Source organism: Pundamilia nyererei, unplaced genomic scaffold (genome assembly GCF_000239375.1).
Source record: "Pundamilia nyererei isolate P.nyererei 1_Seehausen unplaced genomic scaffold, PunNye1.0 scaffold02282, whole genome shotgun sequence".
Classification (NCBI taxonomy): Eukaryota; Metazoa; Chordata; class Actinopteri; order Cichliformes; family Cichlidae; genus Pundamilia; species Pundamilia nyererei.
This window is the reverse complement of record NW_005189683.1, coordinates 1-6351: the sequence shown is the minus strand read 5'-3', so window position 1 is coordinate 6351 and position 6351 is coordinate 1. Positions and strand designations below refer to the sequence as shown.

The 6351-nt window shown below is 39.7% G+C and overlaps 1 long non-coding RNA gene across 1 annotated transcript; it reads left to right on the top strand.

Moving 5' to 3' along the window:
* The first annotated feature begins 2012 nt into the window (after window positions 1-2012).
* On the top strand, window positions 2013-4651 carry LOC102192697 (uncharacterized). The gene is made up of 3 exons (XR_312583.2): window positions 2013-2096; window positions 3559-3645; window positions 4370-4651. It is a non-coding gene; the product is annotated as an uncharacterized LOC102192697 (long non-coding RNA).
* The last annotated feature ends 1700 nt before the right edge of the window (window positions 4652-6351 follow it).

Below are 6351 nucleotides of genomic sequence, written 5' to 3'. Positions count from 1 at the left end.
CTACTTTGAGCAGTTTTGTAGGAATGGGGTCTAAAAGACACGTTGATGGTTTGGAGGAAGTAATTATTGAAGTTAACTCAGAAAGATCAATTAGAGAAAATTCAAGTTCAAACACCACGAGGACCAACTGCAGGTCTGAACTGACTCTTTATCTTTTCTCAGGAGTCGAGGAAACACAGCAGGCAGTGAAAAGATCAAATCATTCACTCATTATATCAACACAGCTGCACAGTGGAGACATGACTTTACTGTGTTATTTTTAAAAAGTGGATATTTTGTGTATACTCATAGTGTAGTTATTTGCAACTTCTGCAATTAGGCCTCTGCATTTAATCCATTCAAAAAGTGAAGAAGTGGGGAGCCACCAATACAGCTCAGGGTAGCTGTTCAGTGAACCCTGACCTTCCGATCGTGGGGCAAGCACTCTACCTTCTGAGCTTTCTGTGCTCGAAGGTTTGCCATTAGTTGTATAGGTGATAGTTTTACATTGTGGTATTTAACAGATTTGCTTGACAAGTGAATAATTCCTAGCTCCCTGGGAAGTTAAAAAAAAAAATCTTTGAGCTTTCATAAGGAAGGACATCTTTACCAAATACAAGATGTGGAGGTACCTGCTGTGGTGACCTCTTCTGAATAAAGGAGCAGCCAGAAGTTTAATACTCTAGTGGATACAGCTGTGTTTCCAGCATGCTTCCTGTGTAGATTTCCTCCGAGATGTATCAAAGAGAGATGTGTGTCCAAATGATATAGAAACATGTTTTTGGTAGCAAATGTGCAGATATACAAAAACAGAGACAAGTTTGTGTGTTTGTCTGTTTGTGTGGAGTTGTTCTTTATGTTCACCTCAAATCAACCTGAGTGTCATTTCTCTTTAGTTCTGATCTCACTGCTGAGCTGCACAACAAACCAAGGTCAGTAACCTTCTGTCACAGTTTAAACCTGAGAAATGCTCACTGATATGACCTGATTGAATTCTCACACATTAAATAAATTAAATGAATTATTCTGCAATGCAATTATTTCAATGTGGCATCATATTTTTCAAAAGTATATTTAATCATCAGTTTTTCATTTTCACCCTCACAGCTCGTCTGACTGTGAGTCCCAGCAGCTCTCAGTTCTTTAAGGAAGTCTTTGTGTCTCTGAGCTGTGAGGAGGACGACAGCTCTGCTGGATGGACTCTGAGGAGAAACACAAGCACAGGAAACACCACTCGGTGTGGAGATGGGTGGGGAACATCAGTTAACTCTTCATGTGACATCAGTTACATCGTTGAACGAGACAGTGGAGTTTACTGGTGTGAGTCTAGAGAGGGTCCCATCAGTAACATGGTTAACCTGACAGTCACTGGTAAGCTGAGTGTGTGGAGTTAGTGTTGATGAAGCTGTGTGTAAATGGATGAAATGCTGTAGTTTGTCTCTGTGTTGAGGTGGATCAGTGATCCTGCAGAGTCCTGTCCTCCCTGTGATGGAGGGAGATGACGTCACTCTGCTCTGTAAAACAAAGACCACTCCCTCCAACCTCCCAGCTGCTTTCTATAAAGATGGCTCCCTCATCAGGAATGGGTCTTCAGTTCACATGACCATCCAGCATGTTTCCAGGTCTGATGAAGGCCTCTACAAGTGTGACATCAGCGGTCATGGAGAGTCTCCATCCAGCTGGATCACTGTCACAGGTGACACACTCACCTGTCTGTGTTTCTGCAGCTTTCAACATTCACAATGTGACGACAACTTAATGACTGTGTTTGCTTTATTTTAGGGGAACACACCACCACACCTCCACCTACATCCACCTCTCCTCCTGGTTCCACCTCCATCACTCTTCCTACATCACTCTTTTATCCTGTAATTCCTGTGTTGTCATCAGTTTGTGTTGTGGTTCTACTGGTGTTACTGGTTCTGCTGGTAAGACTATGTCGTCACAGGAAACCTGAAGGTCAGTTTTTTTAGATTTATTTTTTTTCTATAATATTTACAGTAAATAACTTTACTGTTACATTTCAGCATATCAAGATATGGCAGCAGAAGATGGCATTACAGAGAGTGAAATCAAAATATCAAACAGTCAAGTTGAAGGAACACAAGAAAGCACAGGTAATAATGATGCTCGTGTCTGTGTGTTTTTTCTTTTGCAAACAACAGCCCTGATGTGAGCCATAAAAAGGATTTGCATCAATGTTTGGGACTGTAGGCTAAGATTTATATTGCTAACTTCTAATTATTAGACAATGCATTTCAGGTTATTTCAGGGAGTACCAAGTAGTTTAACTTTCTTCAGTGAGCACTTAAGTAACCTAGTACACTACCTTCAACATAAGTAACGTAGGATATGTAATACATTACTTTCTGATTGACCCATAAACTATCCAAAACAGCAGGTCTGAGACCTCTGAAATGCCACCAACAGGACTTTGCTGTTTGTTGTTTGCCGTCTTTGCTGAAAGTATTCTCCAAATACAAAAAAAAAACCAAAAAACACAACTAACTGGGCTAACTTCTTGCACACTTTTATCCCAGAGAGGATGTAGAGCCCATCCAGTTTTCCATGACCAGGATGTAGGCTTAACTGTTTTTTGTTTTATCCAAGGTTTGATTAATGGGTGGACTTGTCAGTATTCCTGGCATTGACCTTCTTAGGGAGGGTAAGGAATATGAGCCTCCTGAAAATAAAATACACTCTGTGTCTTTGGATTTGAAATGTGAGATCATCACCTAATGCTACTAATTCAAGGCCACTGTTCCCGATGTTCAAACAGTGGTATGGGGGTGGTATGTCAATTATAACAGCCATTGCATCCAGAGACTTCAGGACTTTGGTTCAAATATTAACATCACCAGTTTCCTTTTAACCTCATCTGGCCTCAACAAAATTTACAGACTGGTCGTGTTGTGACTTTTAGTCCATTTTTTGCCCAGAGAACATCAGCAGTGCTTTAGAGGAATAGAAGTCCAAAATTTCAATAAATCCAAAATGCAGCTCAGATTAGACAAAGATTCAATTTCAGGTGAATTATTTATACCACTGCCAATTTACAACAAAAGTCACCTCAAGGGCAGTTTGCTACCTTGTGCTCCTCAGTGCACACACAACATTTTAGCAGGATTAGCAGGATACATTTGAGAGTTTAACTCAACAGAACAAACTTCCTTTGACACAGTTCTTTGTTTCTTTTCAGGCTTCTTAAAGTTTAAAACCACAGCAGCAGCTTCCTGTTTTTGATTTCAGTTAGCTTCAGTCTGATGCCTATTCTCACCACAGAGTGCCCTGCTTTAGCTAACAATAGCGTTCATTACGAGAAAGTGTTTGCTTTGTCCTCTGTGGTAAAGTGCATCAGCCTGCATCAAAAAAGGCTTTGTGGTCCTCGATGTTCTCCTTTCACACGAACACCCGCCAGTTCTTTGCTGGTTCACAGCTATGATCTTAAGAAGTAGAAAAAAAACCTTTGAAAACCTGCTGCTATTTCTAAAAGGTATATAAAGATCATTATTTCATCTTTTCATGAAGCTACATAAACATAAATAACATTTTTTTGCCTTTTTGTGCTTTATTATGCAGAGGATGATTCAGCTTTAGTTTACTCAATAGTGAGAAAAAAACCTGGCAGTTATGGACAAACAACCATCAGCCCAAAGACGACCGCAGGTACAGCTTTTCTTTATCTTCATCTTTAGGCAGACATGTCATTTCCTGTCATACAGCTCATGTTCCAGAGGTAAATGTTCACACTGAACATGACCAGAGTTTCTAATAATGGGGTCAGTTTATGTGCAATGCCTGTGAGTCAAAAGCTCAGGTAGAGGGTGACGGTTTTTATAGTTCTTTAATTTAATTGTAAAACAAACCTAACACTTCTTCACGAGAGTGAATGAATAGTGGCATTGTAAAGCGCTTTGGGTGCCTTGAAAAGTGCTATATAAATCCAATCCATTATTATTATTATTATTACTTCTATTTTCTATTTATGCTTCCAAGCTACTTCCTGCTGCAGTGCAAATGAAGAGCACTCATTATCGTTATTATTTAGCTTCATCCATTTGTCCAATCCGGCCAGCTGCCACCTGGTGTGGGCTAATGGTAGCTAATGGGGTGTGAAACATCCAAATTTATGAATATTTGGCTGAAGTCCCAGTTATGATTACTCTATCCCAATGAGATATTTGCATTAAGTGTAACAGTGCTTTTTAGAAAGAATGCCCTTTTGCACTCACAATAGCAAACTCAAATAAGGAAGCAGAGCATTTGCACGAGAGATTCACATTGTGATTTGCAGCTGATGTGGTTTTCAGCAAAGCCAGGACTGTGTTTGAGGGACAGAATCATGTTTCCTTTCCGTTTGATCTGTGTTTGTGTTCACACTTTAAACCAGAGTCAGACGTTATCTACGCTTCAGTGAAGTGATGCGAAATTGAAAACTACTTTGGATGGACATCATCAGCCACCAGTCCAACCACTGATGCACACTGCTCGTCTCTAACTGCTCCCTGCAGCACCTCAGACCACAGTACCTCCACTTGATTTTCACATGTTTCCTGTGTTTTTGTCACTTAGAAAACCACATCGTATTTTCAAAATTGTTTCTTCCTCCATAATCTTCAGGAACAATATAAATAATATAAACAATATAAACAATATAAATATTTAGATATGTATTTATGTCCTCACTAAATATCACTAAGTTTAGTGATATTTATATTTATTTGTGTTTGATGTTCAGTTTTATGAAGATCAATAAAGTTTTGATCTTACTTTGGTTTTCTCACCTGGTTAAGTGGGTTTCACGACAATTTCACATGAAAAAGTTGACTTCATTAACTTCACTAAGTGCACATGCCTGCTTTCAGTGGAAAAAAAACAATGCAGACTAAAACCAGCATGGCCCTAGCTGTAATCTTCAAAGAAATGTTTCAATACAGGATGTGTGTGTTTAAGACTATTTCACCCAGAAACCAACCAGCAGCTAACATTGCAAAAATCCTGAAAATTTTCTTGTAGCAGCTTCTCAAGAGAGAGCTGAAAATGTTTCAGTTTCTGATAAAATGCAGAAAATATGACTCAGACTGGACCTTGCTCTGGATAATAGCCCCTAAACCAGTAAAGAGGCCGGTCTGATAACCTAAGTGTAGCTTGGAATGGGCATGATTTACATTTAAAGTCTTCTCCCATCTATTGGTATAAATGGGTGTTACATCTGCCTTGTGAATAATACGTTTGACCTCTAAAAGTTGTCTGCTGGTTGGGTATGACTTGGTTTTTAGGGTCAGGTTGCATTTTACTTAGAACCTAAATAGGAGTTTCAGAAAATATCACAGTTCTGCTATAAAATATTCATTTGAATATGACAAATCCATTAAACTTTCATAAATGGATAGGTGAGGACAGTTCATTGGCAATCGAGTGGATATCTGCAGAAGTTACTTCAGCAAAGTGGAGGATCTTAGGATCCCCGAGGAGAACCTGGAAATTTTTCGGAGCAACCCGACTATCTCTCCCAGTTCGATTCTAATGGTAGTTCCACACACCCATGTAGCATTGACTACTTGGATGCCCAGACAAAATACACACAGAACAATGAGAAAACCCAATTGTCTATCAAGAGACAAAATAGAAGATGGACCTAGCAAACAGATTCATAAGAGAAATCAATTGTGAATGGTCTAAAATAACAACTTTCCATAGTCTGCGTATAAGTTTGGTGGAAAAAACAGATGCAAATGAGCACTAGCGGGTTAGACAAAGAGATTACTTGGTTAAAAGCACAAAAGAGCTAATGATCTGAACTCTGCAGCTGGAATAGGAAAGGTATACTGGTCTCACCACGGGAGACTCATTTCACTATCACAGAGTCCACAAGAAAACCAAATGAAAAATATGTCCCGATGTGAGTCAGAGGGCTGCTTAGAGAAGCTTCAAATAGAGTCTGTGCACCCCTACAGAACACTCTGAGAGGCAACACAGGCTCTGAGTTGAACACATGCCGCCGTCTCATATATGCCGAGGGGAGCAGCTGCTTTCCAAGACATGCCTCAGAAGACAACTGGGAAAAGGAAATCCACTAGCTGGTTAAAAAACAGTTCCTCTTGAGGAAATCAATATGGTGATCTTGGAACACACAACATGCACCTGACCCAAACAAAGTATGTTTAAGAACTGCCTCATGCTTGTGAATGAGCTATAGAGGCTTATGGTAATCCGGTTGTTCAGTCTGACGTCACTAGCCGTGTCTGGGTCTAAACTCCGCTGCAGGTCCATATATCAAACGATCACTATGGCATTACTGAGAGTTGAAAAACTGTCTAAAGTCTTTCATCTTTAATAAAATGATCAGCGTTCTGCTCTACCAGGTGTAAC